The 18,753-nt window shown below is 47.6% G+C and overlaps 1 protein-coding gene across 1 annotated transcript in view; it reads left to right on the top strand.

The window, feature by feature from the left end:
• The first annotated feature begins 10,148 nt into the window (after positions 1-10,148).
• The window catches only part of LOC142296653 (protein FAM240B-like), an 81,509-nt gene continuing 72,904 nt past the window's right edge, over positions 10,149-18,753 (top strand). Inside the window, exon 1 of the mRNA XM_075340522.1 lies at positions 10,149-10,210. The gene's annotated coding sequence lies outside the window, so the exon portion shown is untranslated. The remainder of the gene's footprint in view (positions 10,211-18,753) is intronic.

Here is an 18,753-nt window from a genome sequence, read left to right as displayed (position 1 = left end):
CATGAGTTTTGTCACACGGTGTTTGGCTCTAAACCTGCGGTGTCATGGCAGCATAAGACGCTGTTCAGACTACAGACTCTGACACTCCACACTATGCTTTCTTTGGTGCTTCTGAGTTGCACAGGCAGGCTTGGGCATCAAACATATGTGTGCTCATTAGTGATCAGACTAGCAGGAGTTAATTTCTGCAAACCTGCTGGTTACTTTTTGATCACATGTTGTGGGAGATCTATCACAGGTACTTCCCGTTATTTTAGATGGAGGAATCTGTCTTCCCATGCTAACTATAGCTTTCGCTAACCCAGTCTGTGTGCTGTTGTGTTCCTGTTGCTGGCGATTTACTGTGTGCTACTTGGTGTGCAGTGGAAATCCTCTCATTACCTGGTTATTTCCTTCCTACTCTTTATTTATGGCCTCTTCTCCACTAGCGTTTTTGTCCTGCAAATTCCCTCGCATTGAGAAACGGTTTGCAATCTTGCAAATGGTTTCCTATGAGGCTGTCTCCATTTCCCCTTTTTTTCCAGACTCTGCACGGGCTCTCCTTGAAATCGCAGCATGCTGCGATTTGATGCGATTCTCAGCTCTGTCACCCTCATGCAAGTCAGAATCCGGGTGGCATGCGCATGTCACACGGATCCTGACACTTGCATACCGGGTCAGACTGGCTACCGGAGGAATCTCCTGTAAAACCAGTCCTGGCCGCGGTTACATGCACTGAACCCCGGAGCTGTCACCTGAGCTCCAGAGTGCAGCCTGAACAGTGAGCACCGAGTGATTGATTCCCCGGCGACTGCTGGTCAGGTCAGCACAACTGCAGACAGATCAGGCAGACGCTGGAGCTCAGATTACAGCTCTGGAGCTGAGTGCAGGTAACCGCCAGGACTAGTTTTACAGGAGATTTCTCCCGTAGCCAGTCTGACGCTGCTTACCTAAAAACTCACATAGCACCCGCATGACGCTCACATGTCATACGGATGCTATGTGAGGAAAAAAAACACACACCGTACGCAGATCACACGCAGGACACACGCAGGATACTCGACTCACATTTTGAGCTCAGTATTGCTGTGATTAAAAAAACGCTAGTGGAGAAGAGGCCTACTCCTGATATACGTATTGTCTAATATCTGTGTGTGTGCTGTGTGATTGAGTTTTGGTTTCCTCATTCGCCCATATCTATGGGTTCACCAGTCCTTCCCTGGGGTGAAGGAGAGGGCGTATTAGATCAGAGCTGGCCAGGAGCTAGATAAGGAAAGCAATCCAGACATCTTCACCATTAGATGTATCTCTGAGAGTAGAGACAAGTAGGGCCTCCTAGCCTAAGGGGTACTTTGCACAATACGACATCGCAAGCCGATTGTAGCGATGCCGAGCGCAATAGTCCCCCGCCCCCGTCGCACATGCGATATCTTGTGATAGCTGCCGTAGCGAAAATTATCGCTACGGCAGCTTCACATGTACTTACCTGCCCTGCGACGTCGCTACCTCCTTTCTAAGGGGGCGTGTTGTGCAGCGTCACAGCGACGTCACACGGCAGGCGGCCAATAGAAGCAGAGGGGCGGAGATGAGCGGGACGTAAACATCCCGCCCACCTTCTTTCTTCCTCATTGCAGCCGGAACGCAGGTAAGGAGATGTTCCTCGCTCCTGCAGCTTCATACACAGCGATGTGGAACAACATCGTACCTGTCGCTACAGCGACATTATGGAAATGCCCGACGCTACACCGATCATACAATTTCGACACTTTTGCGCTCATTAATCATAGTAAAAAGGATTCACATACTCCGATGTCGACAACGACGGCGGATGTGCATCACTTTCGATTTGATTTGCGATGTCGTAGTGTGCAAAGTACCCCTTAGGGTCAGTCTAGGAGTCCCGATTCCCTGCTATCTCCTGTCACCCCGTGACAAGTTTAAAAGACATTCTGTTTACATAGTGTGACGCCCTGGACTAGCCAGGTCGTCCCAGGTAGTCCCATGCACACACAACCCCCTCCCCCTTAGTAAGGTGACAGCAGCCAAACTACAAAACCCTTGTCACCTCCCTCCGGGTTTGATGTTCACACCAGGGGGGCGGAGCCAGCCAGTTGGCTCCGCCCACTAAGGAGTTCACAGGCACGGAGGCGGGAAAACAGGGAGTTAGAGTTGAGCTTTGACAGAGGAGTGAAGTGAGTCAAGTTCAAGGGCAGACCTGTGCTCAGGCCTGCCAACAGTCTAAACCAGGTGTCTGGGTTGGAGCCCAGTCACCTCTGGCAAGGAGGCAGACGGTGGTGGCCATCTTCAGGAGCTTGGATTACAGCTAGTGTAACCGTAGGGACCGGGGACGGGCGGTGGCCCGCCGGTACCGATCCGGGGAGCCGATTGGAAACCGGAGCACCAGGAGGGGTACTCAGACCCAGTACGAGGTCTAGAAACAACTGGGCTGCGTCAAATCAACTGATTGCGGACTGGACTTTAGGACCTTTCCCACATAAGACCTGACTGAAGACAACAGCCCAACCATAGGGGTAAAGCCACCGCCCAGGCATAGAGACCCGAGGGGACAGCGTCTGCGGGCAAAGAGGGCTCTCCCGACACATAACAAGCCTGGGAGCGGACTACCATTGCTCAGGAATAGGAGTCATGACTTTTACACAAGAGTGGTGCAGGAGAAAGGCGTAAACCACCAACCTGTTAAGGGGAAACTGCAGCCAGCTGCGGGCACCGTTCACCATCTTGTTTGGTTTGCCAGAGACTCCAGCGTGTTTATCATAGTGAGTACACCAGTGACTTCGGGCCGCGCACCGCACCGCACCGACACCCCAGCACGCATCCATCCCCGCGCCTCAGCACCTCCCTCGGGCCCCCGGGACCATCATCCCCCTACCCACGGAGGGGGTCAACACCAAGCTACGCAACACCGTCCCCGGGAGCCTAGTCAACGGCAGCGGTGGTGTCCATCCATTCACCACAAACCGTGGTAGGCGTCACAAACTTAAATCCCCTACAAACCACCTCGGCTCCGGTCGTGAATCTCCCCACCGAAGTCCCTACGTGTAGCGCCAACCCCCTTTTCACAGCGACGTGACCCCCGGGTCCGTGGAGAGCTTGAGCCACCCACCGACGAGCACAGATCCGAGCGGCTCGGCAGCCGGCCGAGCCCCGGGGAGGTACAATAGTCAGGGAGAATTTTTAATTTCCTGAACTGTTTCTGAAAAGTTTTTGTTGGCTCTAAGGAGAACTTTTTTCCTGATGCAGTTTTTACAACCTTTTGATTGTACAGTGCTTATTTTGGAGCTGATTCTATCACGAGCCACTTCAAGGAAGTGACATTCACTTTCTGTTGTTTTTCCCATCTGGCATTTTTCAAAACCAGAATTTGAAAAAACTGTTCATGCCATTGAACATATGAACAGAAAAGAGGATTGACAGTGAAATGAATGGGAAATGTCTTCCAAGTGTTTTTGAAGCGATTTTTTTTTTCAGGCATTTTTTTAAGCACATCAGCTCCAAAAAAATCATTATAAAACTGTGTCTCATACACTAAAATACTTTTCCTCCAGATGGCACATTTAAATTGCTTGTCAACACATACTCATATTTAAAGGGAACCAATCACCAGGATTTTTGTATATAACCTAAATCCAGTGCTATACTGGTGCTATCATGCTGATTCTTTACATACGTATAGTGGTCAGCTCGGATGTTTAGGTTTTGAAATCCAAGAAAGTAAAGTTTATAAAATCAGCAGCTGCTTGAGTGACAGCAGCTGATGATCAGATAATATCTGGGGGGTATTCATACTTATCCCCTCCCTCTATTGGAATTAGCATAAGCATTATACAATCGAACTAGCAAGACCTGTGGTGAGGTCATATGATCCATGTGACCAGAAGGGGCGGGCCCTCAGCCAACAGAAAAATGTTGCTTTCCGGTATCAGCTTTGTTGGCTTAGGCCTCGCTCCTTCCTGTCAAAAGGGTATGACCTCATCTTAGGTCCTATTAGGTCAATTGTATAATACTTATGCTAATTCTAACATGGGGAGGGGATAACTATGAATACTCCCCGCGATATTATTAGATCCTCAGCTGCGGTTACTCATGAAGCTGCTGATTTTATAAACTTTACTTTCTTGGATTTCAAAACCTGTACATCCAAGCTGACCACTAAAGGTATGTATAAACACATCCTGATAGTGCCAGTGTAGCACTGGCTTTAGGTTATATACAAAAATTCTGGTGATTAGTTCCTTTAACTTTACTAACTCTTCTTAAACATTAGAACAGTTAAAGGAATCATCCCAGTGGAATCTAAACCTTTTGTGATGCCAAACACCCATGTGTAAAGAGATGCAAAACCACTAGGAGTCGCTAGACACACTAGTGGAGGAGATCTGAGGGGTAGTCGAATGAGCCAGGGGTCAGAAGCTAGGAGATTGTGCCGCCCCCGTGCCAGCAGCCGTGCTGCTCGGTTCCGGAACTGTGGTATGGCTCGAGGGACTCTACCGGACCTGGGGTCACGCGGACACTTTGAATAAAAAGGGGGCGTATTTGTACGGAGGTTGTTGAAAACTGTCTGTGATGCCACCCACGGTGTGTGGTGAGGTGTAGCACCACCGCTGCTGTTGTGAGGCTCCCAGGGGCGATGGGCTGGCAGCTGGATGTTAACCCCTCCATGGGCAGGGATGGATGCCCCGGAGCCCAATGTCTCTGTGCAGGGGATGATAACGGCAGGGGGGCCAGCGCACCCAGTCAGACCGGGAAAGTTACTCACTGTTGAATCAATCACACAAGTCTTTTGGTAAACCAAGGTGATGGTGGCCGGCTGCCGCAGACGGGTGTATCTGGTTCCACACCCGGGCTGATGGTCACTACCCCTTTCCTCTGCACTTTGTGTTTTCTTGTGTAGACTTCCCGGTGTGTAACGCAGGAGTCCGCTCCCGGTCCTATGGTTGGGAGCCGTGCCCGTCATAAGCTGACCCGTGGGATCTACCGGGCTTTGGCGGATGCCCTATCCCTCTCTGTGGATGGTTGTCTACTTTTCGGGACTTAGGTTGGGACATGACCTGGAATCCTGCCCTCAATCAGTTAATTAGCTAGGCCGTCAGTGCCGGTCCTGGCTTCAGGGTCCGAGTACCTCCGGTGTCGGTACCGGCAGGCTACAAGCCTGCCCCGATCCACCTCAGATCTGCTGAGCCGTCTTTCTGTCTCCTGCTGGCGGTGACCACCGTCTGCCACCTAGCCAATGTGTCAGGGCTCCGACCCTGACACCTGTCAGCTTCTCCTTCTAACTCCTCTCAACTTGAACCTCAAAGTGATCTCTCTGTTTTCCCGCCCCGGGCTCTCCAGACCCCTGGGTGGGCGTTTCCTTTCTGCCTGGTCCCGCCCACTGGTGTGTCTGTCCCTTCCTGAGGGGGTGACTAGGGTTTCAGGTCGGCTGCTTTAACCCTGTGTGGGAGCGGTGTTGTGCGGGGGCCTAAACTGTGTGACTACCTGGTTTCGCCATAGCATCATATTCCCCCTTGTTTTAATACAGACCATCCACGGGCTGTCCGACCACCACCATATAGTTTAACCGGAACTGTGAAAAAGGTAAAAACAGGGTAACATTATAATAACATATATACATTTTCTTCCCTTACGGGAGGCACATTTCTTAAACGTTGCATATGTAAACATAACGGGATGGACCGGACCATCTTCTTGCTGCGCCCACCAAACAAACCTGACCCTGGTGCCACCTCTAAGAACTGGTTGGCACCCCTTTTCCCAAGTCCAGGAACGGGTCCGGGTGATGCCCACATGGGCCGGGTAAAAAGTTCCTTACTCGGCAGTCTATCTCAAGGGCCCCACGTCCAGGGGACCCCTGGCCTGGAGGGTAGTCACCGGTTTTGGTGGTGACTGGGCCTCGGCCGACTCTACCGCAGGCCCTTCCTCCAATCAGCCTCTCCAGAGACTGCTATGGGACAACAAAGGTGGTCGGGGTGTATTTACAAGGCCCAAAAGTTTTTGGGTTGACTTTACAGTCCAAAGCCATGGTCCATGTTTTAAACAGTAAACTTGTCAATGGGGGAAGGTTAACTTTAACTTTGGGTAGCCAGGAACCGCTAACTTAATCTTGGCTTGAAGATGGCAGAGAGGGGTGGGGGTGCAGCTGCTCATCAGCGGTCGACCACCTTCTCACATCGAGGGCGAACCACCCCGTCTCCCCGAAGTGCCGGTTATAAGAGACCAGCTCTCCGGGCTCCAGGTCTCGGTCTGGTTGGCCTGTAGGTAGATGGGGGCCACATCTCTCTGGCATACAAAGATCTCGGCCTCCAGGCCCGGCTCGTAAATAGAGCCAATATTTCACAGAAAAAATTACTTTCTAAAATATCAATTCTTTATTGTACGAAAAAAAAATTTTTTATAAAAAATACATACAATTCCTATAGGATATACATAGACAAAATAGTCAACAAGCAGCCAAATACAATAAACAATATAATAGACCTAGAACGATCATATAGCAGAAAGACCAGTGATATCCCCCAGCCGGGTTCAATATATCACTGTGCCAATCAACCTATTAATATAAATGGTTGGAAAATTTAGTCTAGGCGTGTCTACACCCTGAGATTCCCATAGGTCCAAAATAAGGAAATTGGGAATGCCCAGAGTCTATTTGCCCCAGACAGAATTGTCCTCAAGGTCACAACGTGTTTATCTGACATTATTTGCAAAACTCCTGATTACATTTCATTAAATATTTTTCACCCGACGCATTTCTCCTCCTACACCGGAGGTTCATCAGGGGTGTATATAGTATATCATAACACATTTAATTCATATAGACAAAAGAAATAGTGAGGAGAGGCATATATAGATATCACAGTGTTACAGAGAAAACCTTACCACTGAAGATTTTTTCAGCTGTTCTCTAGGTTTTAATCCAAATTTCTCTAGGACAAAATTGAGTTTCTTCAGCTTTTATTAAAGGTTTTGACTGATACCTAAGGGTGGACCAGTGGTATGGGGGTTGTTGAAAACTGTCTGTGACGCGACCCACGGTGTGTGGTGAGGTGTAGCACCACCGCTGCTGTTGTGGGGCTCCCAGGGGCGATGAGCTGGCAGCTGGATGTTAACCCCTCCGTGGGCAGGGAGGGCCCAATATATCTGTGCAGGGGATGATAACGGCAAGGGGGCCGGCGCACCCGGTCAGACCGGGAAAGTTATTCACTGTTGAATCAATTACACAAGTCTTTTGGTAAACCAAGGTGATGGTGGCCGGCTGCCGCAGACGGGTGTATCTGGTCCGTCACCCGGGCTGATGGTCACTACCCCTTTCCTCTGCACTTTGCGTTTTCTTGTGTAGTCTTCCCGGTGTGTAACGCAGGAGTCCGTTCCCGGTCCTATGGTTGGGAGCCGTGCCCGTCAGATGCTGACCCGTGGGATCTATTGGGCTCTGGCGGATGCCCTATCCCTCTCTGTGGGTGGTTGTCTACTTTTTGGGACTTAAGGCCGCTTTACACGCTACGACATTGCTCAAGCGTTCTCGTTGGGGTCACGGAATTTGTGACGCACATCCGGCCGCTTTAGCGATGTTGTTGCGTGTGACACCTATGAGCGATTTTGCATCATCGCAAAAATGTGCAAAATCGCTAATCGGTGACATGCCCCCCATTCTCAATTATCGTTGCTGCTGCCGGTACATGTAGTTCGTCGTTCCTGCGGCAGCACACATCGCTATGTGTGACACCGCAGGAATGAGGAACCTCACCTTACCTGCGGCCGCCGGCAATGAGGAAGGAAGGAGGTGGGCGGGATGTTACGTCCCGCTCATCTCCGCCCCTCCACTTCTATTGGGCGCCCGCTTAGTGATGTCGCTGTGATGCCGAACAAACCACCCCCTTAGAAAGGAGGCGGTTCGCCGGTCACAGCAACGTCGCTAGGCAGGTAAGTAGTGTGATGGGTCTGAGCGATGTTGTGCACCACGGGCAGTGATGTGCCCGTGTGGCACAACCCATGGAGGCGGGTACGCACGCTAGCGATATCGGTAACGGTACATTTTATTTTTTGGCCCTTGAGGAAGCCACATTCTCTGTGGCGATACGCGTGGGGCAACACCCCATACCCACACCGATCCTGGAACCTTGCACTGCTTTAAATCTGGACCTCAGCAGGTGGTAATATAACCTGGTGTTTCATCTCGGACGCCTTTGGTTAACTAGTGTTTTACCTAACTTAAATCGATGTCTGTTGTACGCTGATTTCCTTTATATAAGGTCTTTTTTTGTCCTGCTGGTGGTCTATAATTATTACATTGTATTTAACAATGGTGGTGTCAGATAGTATGCTATACTTGTATGTACTATTGGGTATATGATTGCAGTAACTGATGACATTTATGATCTGTATCCCACCTGGATTTATTATTGTATGGTACATCTAGTATAGTTGTATTTGGAATTTCGGTGTCAGGTTCCTGACATGGAACCATGTATTGGGGTGTTCGTTAATTAAAAATATTTTAAATGTTTTTAACCCTTTCACTGTCTTGTGTGGATTCTATGTATGCACAAATTTTTGTACCAATAAAATATTTTTTTGAATTGAACAAAAACGCATTGGTTGATCCCTATATACAGCAACTCTTTTTCTCCTGTCTTAATTTGCCCCAATTTTGCTGATGGTGATCCCAATAGGGGAAAGGTGCCCCCTTATTCTATAAATCCTGATATCGGTAATGATATCGCAGCGTGTAAAGCGGCCTTTAGGTGGGGACAGGACCTGGAATCCTGCCCTCAATTGGTTAATTAGCTATGCCGGCGGTGCCGGTCCTGGCTTCAGGGTCTGAGTACCCCCTTTGTGCATGGTTTCCGGGACCGTTCTCCGGTGTCAGTATCGGCGGGCTACAACCCTGCCCCGGTCCACCTCGGATCTGCCGAGCTGTCTTCCCGTCTCCTGCTGGCGGTGACCACCGTCTGCCACCTAGCCAATGTGTCAGGGCTCCGACCCTGACACCTGTCAGCTTCTCCTCCTAACTCCTCTCAACTTGAACCTCAAACTGATCTCTCTGTTTTCCCGCCCTGGGCTCTCCAGACCCCTGGGTTGACATTTCCTTTCCGCCTGGTCCCGCCCACTGGTGTGTCTGTCCCTCCCTGAGGGGGTGACTAGGGTTTCAGGTCAGCTGCATTAACCCTCTGTGGGAACGGTGTTGTGCGGGGGCCTAAACTGTGTAACTACCTGGTTTCGCCAGGGCGTCACAAAATCACATCAGTAACAGAGGGAGAGAGAAAAGTCAAACTCAATGTGCAAGCCGAGGGTCATGAACTACGAAGTCGGTTCAAGTGCCAGGAAGAGAGCGGAGTAGCCAAAAGGACACGTCGGGTACATAGGAGAGAGCAGAGCCAGAGTCAGGAAACTAGCCGAAGGTCTGGGAGGCAGGGAGTCAAGTCAGAGTAGGGGAGGAGGTGGGAAGAGGTACGAGGAACTAGGTAGTGGGACAAGATCAGGTCAGTCACTTACAGGAACCAGAGACGTGCACTGCCAAACAGGAACTTTCCCTGGTGGTGTTCCGGGTCAAATAGCTCCCCGATAAAGCAGAGCAATCACCCACAACAAGGCTCCAATGAACAGGCCTCTCCCACACCACACAGGATTCCACTGGGAACAACGAGTTCACAGGAGGAAAATATGAGGCCCAGCATAGGCTCTGCAGGAGAGCTGAGCACCACTAATCAGAATAATGACACCTTTTTTCAGAATACTTCTACTTGTAAATGGATTGATTTCAGTTCTGAGATTGTTACAGCATTTTTACAAAATATATCTATTCTTTACCTAATATTAACATTAAAAAAGTATTTAGTTAGATATCAATAGCAGCTTGTTCACTGGATGATTTATGGTCTTCATGTAAGGTGACTGTACAGATTGTCGTCTGAACTGTCATTTTAACTTTCCGGACATGAGAAACTCCTGAAACATTTTGGTCAGCTGTTCCAAAAGGCTGCCAGTCCTGTAACAGCCAGAGGAAGTATTAGCTACTCCTGTCCTGAATGAAATTGGACTTGTCTGTGCCTTTAAAATAGTGTCTGTCACTCAAACAGTGAAGACAGAGGTGACACATGAGGTCACTCCCACATGATCTCTGCTAAGACATATAGCTAGGACACATCACGAGCGGACACACATCATCCATCCACATCTACTGTATTTCCCAGCCTGCAAGGCAAACAGCGCAACAGTAAGAACATTGTGTTTAGTTACAAGATTATTGTTATGATTATTTATGCATCTCTTACCCCTATGGTATATTGTTTCTATTTCTAGTGTATATTGATATATTGGTGCAAATGTTGTTTTTTATCCTTTCGCCTTGCAATGACATTCTCCCTATATTATAATAAATGTCTTGTGCACCTATACTGCACTTTCTACTGTAAAAGCAATAAACCTATAATTACTTAAGATGTAATTTACTTTCTCAGCCAACATCCGTCATGCTGTCTTCTATGATCTTTATGTTTACATGTTGTTTTAATTATGTAAAGTCCAATACTTCAATGATGACAAATGAAGTGACAATTAAATTGCGTACATGCTGCTATTTTACATGGTTGTCTTAATACAGTTGTTGCATAAAGACATAGTTAATTATCCTTGAATGTTCTTAGAATTATTTTTTTTCTAAAAGTTTTTGCTAAGCATGAAATCAAATTAGTATATGACAGTGTGTATTATAAGAGAGAAGTCGATCAATCCGCAGAGGATCGAGTTTGAGATAAATATCCTGAAATTCGCAGTTCTCAAAATAAAACCTTGCCCTGTGCCATATCCCACATTACTGAAGAATTAGAGTATAGGCTAATATGTCATTTTGTGCTGCTGCATGGACCTTCCCATAAAACCCAGCAGATATGACATCTCACGGATTCACACCTTGTACAGTGGTGGTCAGGACCTGGGCCATCACAGAACAGCAATTCCCAATGGAGCACAGTTTGTACAGGACAGTCATTTTTCATCTCCAAAGCCAATGGGTTAGTCTCCCTCTTCTGTAGAGCGTAAGCTCTTATGGTCAGTGGGGTCCTCTCAATCTCTCCCTCTCTCTTTTCTGTAGAGTGCAAGCTCTTATTGTCAGTGGGGTCCTATCCCTATCTCCCTCCTGTAGAGTGTAAGCTCTTATGGTCAGTGGGGTCCTCTCCCTCTCTCCATCTCTCTCTCCTGTAGAGTGTTAGCTCTTATGGTCAGTGGAGTCCTGTCCCTCTCTATCTTCTGTAGAATGTAAGCTCTTATGGTCAGTGGGGTTCTCTCCCTCTTTTTCTCCTGTAGAGCATAAGCTCTTATGGTTAGTGGGGTCCTCTACCTCTCTCCTTCTCTCCCTCTCTCGCCTATAGAATGTAAGCTCCTATGATCAGTGGCGTTCTCTCTCCTGTAGAGTGTAAGCTCTTATGATCAGCAGGGTCCTCTCTTTCTTCTGAAATGTTAGGTCCTTTTTCTCTCTTATTCTCTCTCCCTCTCTCCTGTAGAGTGTAAGCTCTTATGTGGGATCCACTATCTCTCCTATAAAGTATAAGCTTTTATGTCCTTTTGGGGTCCTTTCTCTCTCTCTTTTCCCCCACATGTATTTTCTGAGTAATTACAAGCTTTCCAGGTTTGAGATTTGTGCAAATCTATTCACTGCAAATCTATTTTTTGCTAGATAGAGAATATACTGTAGGTCATTTGCATCAGCTCATATTAACAAGATAGTTTAGGTCTAGTGATGAGCAAGTACTAAAAAGCTCGGGTGCTCGAGGCTCGGGCCGAGCATCCCAAGATACTCGTGTACTCGGCCCGAGCACCGAGCCCAATGTTATCCTATGGGAGACCCGAGTATTTTTCTAAAATGACCCCCGGCAGCATGTAGAAACCCTAAAAATGTCACAAAAGTCTCAGAAGAGTGCTCAGATGACATGGCCACAGCATGGGGAAGACCCCTTGAAGCATTTATCACTCAAAAGTCACAGCTGTGAACAATTTTGTCCGAGTTTTACGCCATTTTTACGGACTCACCAGAAAACCTTCCAAAATGACACCAAAATGAATTTTCATGGCGGAAATGTTAAGGGCACATACCCAATAGTGAGATAGAGCTGGTGTATGTTACTTTTTGAGAATAATACATGAAAGATTTTACGTAAAACATTGTGTGGCACTCCGATGTCCAAAACGCACATTTTGTGCTTTTTACTAGCGATGTCGGTCATTTTTTTTTTCATTCTATCTCCCGTCGGTCGGTCTCGCTCTGTCTGTCTCTCTCTGTCTTGTCTGTCCCCCTCTCACAGTCTGTCGGTCAGTCTCCCCCCTCTCTCTTACTTACCGTTCCCCGATCCCCGGTGCGGCGCTGCACAGCTGTTCACTAAACTCCGGCGGCTTTTCCTCTTTTGAAAAAGCCGGCCGCTCATTAAACAATCTCGTATTCCCTGCTTTCCTGCTTTTCGGCGCCTATGATTGGTTACAGTGAGACACGCCCCCACGCTGAGTGACAGGTGTCTCACTGCACCCAAACACAGCAGCCGGTGGGTGTGTGTATACTGTGCAGTGAAATAAATAATTAAATAATTAAAAAAAAACGGTGTGCGGTCCCCCCCAATTTTAATACCAGTTAGATAAAGCCATACGGCTGAAGGCTGGTATTCTCAGGATGGGGAGCTCCACGTTATGGGGAGCTCTCCAGCCTAACAATATCAGTCAGCAGCCGCCCAGAATTGCCTCATACATTATATGCGACAGTTCTGGGACTGTACCCGGCTCTTCCCGATTTACCCTAGTGCGTTGGCAAATCGGGGTAATAAGGAGTTAATGGCAGCCCATAGCTGCCACTAAATCCTAGATTAATCATGTCAGGCGTCTCCCCGAGATTCCTTCCATGATTAATCTGTAAACTACAGTTAAAAAACACACACACCCGAAAAATCCTTTATTAGAAATAAAAAAACACTAACAAAGTCCCTCATCACCAATTTATTAACCCCGACAAACCCTCCATGTCCGGCGTACTCCACAGTCCTCCAGCGTCGCATCCAGCTGTGCTGCATGAAGGTGACAGGAGCTGCAGAATACACCGCCGCTCCTGTCAGCTTCACACAGCAACTGAAGACAGCCGCGTGATCAGATGAGCTGTCACTGAGGTTACCTGGATCCAGCGGTGGATGCAGCGGTGGCCGCGGGTAACCTCAGTGACAGCTCAGCTGATCGCGCTACTCACCGCCGCTCCGGTCAGCTCCACGCAACAAATGAGGTGAGTATCGCGATCAGCTGAGCTGTCACTGAGGTTACCTGGATCCAGCGGTGGATGCAGCGGTGGCTGCGGGTAACCTCAGTGACAGCTCAGCTGATCGCGCTACTTACCGCCGCTCCGGTAAGCTCCACGCAGCAACTGAGGTGAGTATAGCGATCAGCTGAGCTGTCACTAAGGTAAATCGCGGCCACCGCTGGATCCAGCGGTGGCCGTGAGTTACCTGACTGACAGCAGCTGATCGCGCTACTCACCTCAGTTGCTGTGTGAAGCTGACCGGAGCGGCGGTGTATTCTGCTGCTCCTGTCACCTCCATGCAGCAGAGCTGGACGCGATGCTGGAGGTCCGTGGATTACGCCGGACATGGAGGGCTTTGTCGGGGTTAATAAATTGGTGATGAGGGACTTTGTTATTGCTTTTTATTTCTAATAAAGGATTTTTCGTGTGTGTGTGTTTTTTAACTGTAATTTACAGATTAATCATGGAAGGAATCTCGGGGAGACGCCTGACATGATTAATCTAGGATTTAGTGGCAGCTATGGGCTGCCATTAACTCCTTATTACCCCGATTTGCCAACGCACTAGGGTAAATCGGGAAGAGCCGGGTACAGTCCCAGAACTGTCGCATATAATGTATGCAGCAATTCTGGGCGGCTGCTGACTGATATTGTTAGGGTGGGGGGCTCCCCATAACGTGGAGTTCCCCATCCTGAGAATACCAGCCTTCAGCCGTATGGCTTTATCTGGCTGGTATTAAAATTGGGGGGACCGCACGCCGTTTTTTTTAATTATTTATTTTACTGCACAGTATATACACGCCCACCGGCTGCTGTGATTGGGTACAGTGAGACACCTGTCACTCAGCGTGGGGGTGTGTCTCACTGCAACCAATCATAGGCGCCTGTGGGCGGGGAAAGCAGGGAATATGAGATGGCTGTGAGCAGAGCACAGCACGCCCGCCGGTATAAAGGCTCGGTCACGCTGTGCAGGCTGGCCAGTCACTGCAATTCCACAACTAAAAGGGCTGTGGCATTGCAGTGGTCTGCCAGCCAATCCCTGCATGAGGGCTGGCTCTCAAAAGAGCGCCAACATGCAGGGATGAAGACCATGAGTACAGCACGAGTATCGCGAAATTACTCGGTACCCGCCGAGTAGCCCGAGCACAGTGATACTCGTGCGAGTACCGAGTAGTAACAAGCATACTCGCTCATCACTATTTAGGACCTGACACCAGGTCAAGTGTGGCTATCTTTTCTTTATTATTTTTCCCTCTAATAATGTCCTCTATCATGTGCCCCTTTGTGGATTAATATCTCCCTCTCCTACACTGTCTGCAGAATTATCAGGCAAATGACTATTTTGATCACAGGATAATTTTTATACATGTTGTCCTACTTCAAGCTGTATAGACTTTAGAGCCAACTACCAATCAAGTAAATCAGGTGATGTGCATCTCTGTAATGAGGAGGGTGTGGTGTAATGACATCAACACCCTATATAAGGTGTGCTTAATTATTAGGCAACTTCCTTTCCTTTGGCAAAATGGGTCAGAAGAGAGATTCAACAGGCTCTGAAGAGTCCAAAATTGTGAGATGTCTTGCATAGGTATGCAGCAGTCTTGAAACTGCCAAACTTTCGAAGCGTGATCACTGAACAATCAAGCATTTCATGGCAAATAGCCAAAAGGGTCGCAAGAAGCGTGTTGAGCAAAAAAGGCGCAAAATAACTGCCCATGAATTGAGGAAAATCAAGCGTGAAGCTGCCAAGATGCCATTTGCCACCAGTTTGGCCATATTTCAGAGCTGCAACATTACTGGAGTATCAAAAAGCACAAGGTGTGCCATACTCAGGGACATGGCCAAGGTAAGGAAGGCTGAAAAACGACCACCTTTGAACAAGAAACAAAAGATAAAAAGTCAAGACTGGGCGAAGAAATATCTTAAGACTGATTTTTCAAAGGTTTTATGGACTGATGAAATGAGAGTGACTCTTGATGGGCCAGATGGATGGGCCAGAGGCTGGATCAGTAAAGAGCAGAGAGCTCCACTCCGACTCAGACGCCAGCAAGGTAGAGGTGGGGTACTGGTATGGGCTGGTATCATCAAAGATGAAGTTGTGGGACCTTTTCGGGTTGAGGATGGAGTGAAGCTCAACTTCCAGACCTACTGCTAGTTTCTGGAAGACATTTTCTTCAAGCAGTGGTACAGGAAGAAGTCGGTATCGTTCAAGAAAAACATGATTTTCATGCAGGACAATGCTCCATCACATGCATCCAACTACTCCACAGCGTGGCTGGCGAGTGAAGGTCTAAAGGATGAAAAAATAATGACATGGGCCCTTGTTCACCTAATCTGAACCCCATAGAGAACATGTGGTCCCTCATAAAATGTGAGATCTACAGGGAGGGAAAACAGTACACCTCTCGGAACAGTGTCTGGGAGGCTGTGGTGGCTGCTGCACGCAATGTAGATGGTAAACAGATCAAGCAACTGACAGAATCTATGGATGGTAGGCTGCTGAGTGTCATCATAAAGAAAGGTGGCTATATTGGTCACTAACTTTTTGGGGGTTTAATTTTTGCATGTCAGAAATGTTTATTTCTAAATTTTGTGGAGTTATATTGGTTTTTCCTGGTGAAAATAAGCAAGTGAGATGGGAATATATTTGGTTTTTATTAAGTTGCCTAATAATTCTGCACAGTAATCAGTAATAATTATCTGCAAAAACAGATATCCTCCTAAGGCCTCCGACACACATCTGTGCCGCCGGGACGTGTTTGCCATTTTTTGCACGTACCGGTGGCACGGAGACACGTTCAGCAATGCTGCCCTATTGTAGCAGGCACACACACGTAAAACCACACGGAACGTGTGTCCGTGTTCGTTTGTACGTGTGTGCGTTTTTCTACATGCTGACATGTCAGTGTTTTCTCCGGTAGCACGGGTGTCACACGGCCCGCACCCGTACCACACGGGTGTAGTGTGGATGCGGTCCTGTGTGACACGTGCTGGAGAAAACACACGTGTCAGAGAAAAAAAAAAAAAAACCTTAACTCACCTTCTCCAGCCATCCTGTCTCTGCCGCTGCTGTCACTTTCTGCCGACCGCCGCTCATTATTCTCATTTAATATTCACTTCACTGCGTCCGGAAGCAGCAGCAGCGGGGAGACGGGAGGGCTGGAGACCGAAGATCAGCACCACGGACAGCAGCGCGGACTACGTGAGTATGTAAATAACCTGTTCTCCATATGTTATCACGGATAGCTTGCGGAGAACACACGTGGCCCGCACGTACCAGAGACACATACTTACCTGCATGCAACACGCAGGGGAAATACGTGTGTCTCGGCACGTGCGTGATTTTCACGTGAGTGTGTTGAAGGCCTAAGATAGCGAAATAAAAAAAAAAACACTCCAACTTCCAAAAATATTAAGCTTTGATATATGAGTCTTTTGGGTTGATTGAGATCATAGCTTTTGATCAATTATAAAAAAAATCCTCTAAAATTCAACTTGTGTAATAATTCTGCACACGGTGTAGTATAGTATCCAGTAATATTGTCCCTCTTCTGCTGCTCTTCTCAAAAAAATGTTAAAAATAAATAATAATCCTTCTGGCCTTCCACCACTCCCACGAAGTGATGTGTCCTCTTCTATAGCTGGTGCAGAAGTTGGCAAATTATTTCATTGTGCATGAGCCATGCAGCATATGATATCACTGCTGTGTGCTGCCAACTAGTATGTCAACGGCAGCTGCAAGCCTTTGATTGGCTGTTGGTGTATAATATAGTGCAGTGATTTAGTAATTTAGTGCCTAAGCTATTATCATAATGTGAATTTTATCTTTTTTGTCAGTTTTTGGTCTCCTGTGTTTCCCTACTTGTGGCCACAATAGCAAAGAGGGGAGATGAAAAGCCAAAGTATAAAAATGCTGTATAAAAACTGGGAGAGATCATCGAGGAAGTTTGTGAGTCCTGCTTACTAGTGATGAGCGAGTATGCTTGTTACTACTCGGTACTCGCACGAGTATCAATGTACTCGGGCTACTCGGCGGGGACCGAGTAATCTCGCGATACTCGTGCTGTACTCGTGGTCTTCATGTTGGCGCTCTTTTTACAGCCATTCCTTATGCAGGGATTGGCTGGCAGACCACTGCAATGCCACAGCCCTGTTACTTGTGGAATTGCAGTGATTGGCCGGCCCGCACAGCGTGACCGTGCCTTTAGCCCGACACTTCCCCGCTCGGCTACGGCCCCTCCCGCACTCCACTCCGCGTGTATATATATATGCACGCTTACACACACACACGCACGTTTTTTTTTGTAATTTACAGTTTTATGGTTTCTACATGCTGCCGGGGGTCATTTCAGAATAATACTCGGGTCTCCCATAGGATAACATTGGGCTCGGTGCTCGGGCCGAGTACACGAGTATTTTGAGATGCTCGGCCCGAGCCTCGAGCTCCCGAGCATTTTAGTACTCGCTCATCACTACTGCTTACCTCACACATAGCACGACTGACATTCTGTATACAAACGTATGCTAGAAAAGTTGTCTACCACCGCATGTAGGTGAGCGAGGCAGAACTCACAGCTTGGCTTTCTTTCATCCTATACAAAAGCTTTATTTTGTTCCTTCAGCTGTGTATACCTGCCAAAGCCTAGTGACTTGATGATGCCATCCAGGCATTCAGCTCTTAGGTCATATGCCTCAGTTGTCCAATAACTATACTCCTACCTTTCTAAGCAATTCTATGTTGCATTTTAAGATTCATTTTAGTCTGGTTGTCTACTATTGGCATATTGATGGCCTTTCTTTATTAAAAGTCATCAAGTCAGATTGGTGGGAGTTTGACACCTGTCACCTCTTCTAACCAGCTGTTTCAAGGACCTACATTGGATGGAAGTGAACATTTTTAAAGGCAACCAACCAGCAGGATTTTCCCACATAAAATACACCGTGTGCAGAATTATTAGGCAAGTTGTATTTTAGAGGATTTTTTTTATTATTGATCAACAACTATGATCTCAATCAACCCAAAAGACTCAAAAATATCAAAGCTTAATATTTTTGGAAGTTGGAGTGGTTTTTTTTTAGATTTGGCTATCTTAGGAGGATATCTGCTTGTGCAGGTAACTATTACAGTGCAGACTTATTAGGCAACTTAATAAAAACCAGATATATTTCCATCTCACTTGTTTATTTTCACCAGGTAAACCAATATAACTGCACAAAATTTAGAAATAAACATTTCTGACATGCAAAAACAAAACCCCAAAAATTAGTGACCAATATAGCCACCTTTCTTTATGATGACACTCAACAGCCTACCATTCATAGATTCTGTCAGTTGCTTGATCTGTTTACGATCAACATTGTGTGCAGCAGCCACCACAGCCTCCCAGACACTGTTCCGAGAGGGGTACTGTTTTTCCTCCCTGTAGATCTCACATTTTATGAGGGACCATGGGTTCTCTATGGCAGAGGTCCCCAACCGCCGGTCCGCGG

Source organism: Anomaloglossus baeobatrachus, chromosome 1, assembly GCF_048569485.1.
Source record: "Anomaloglossus baeobatrachus isolate aAnoBae1 chromosome 1, aAnoBae1.hap1, whole genome shotgun sequence".
Lineage (NCBI taxonomy): Eukaryota > Metazoa > Chordata > Amphibia > Anura > Aromobatidae > Anomaloglossus > Anomaloglossus baeobatrachus.
This window is presented reverse-complemented; position numbering and strand designations above follow the sequence as displayed.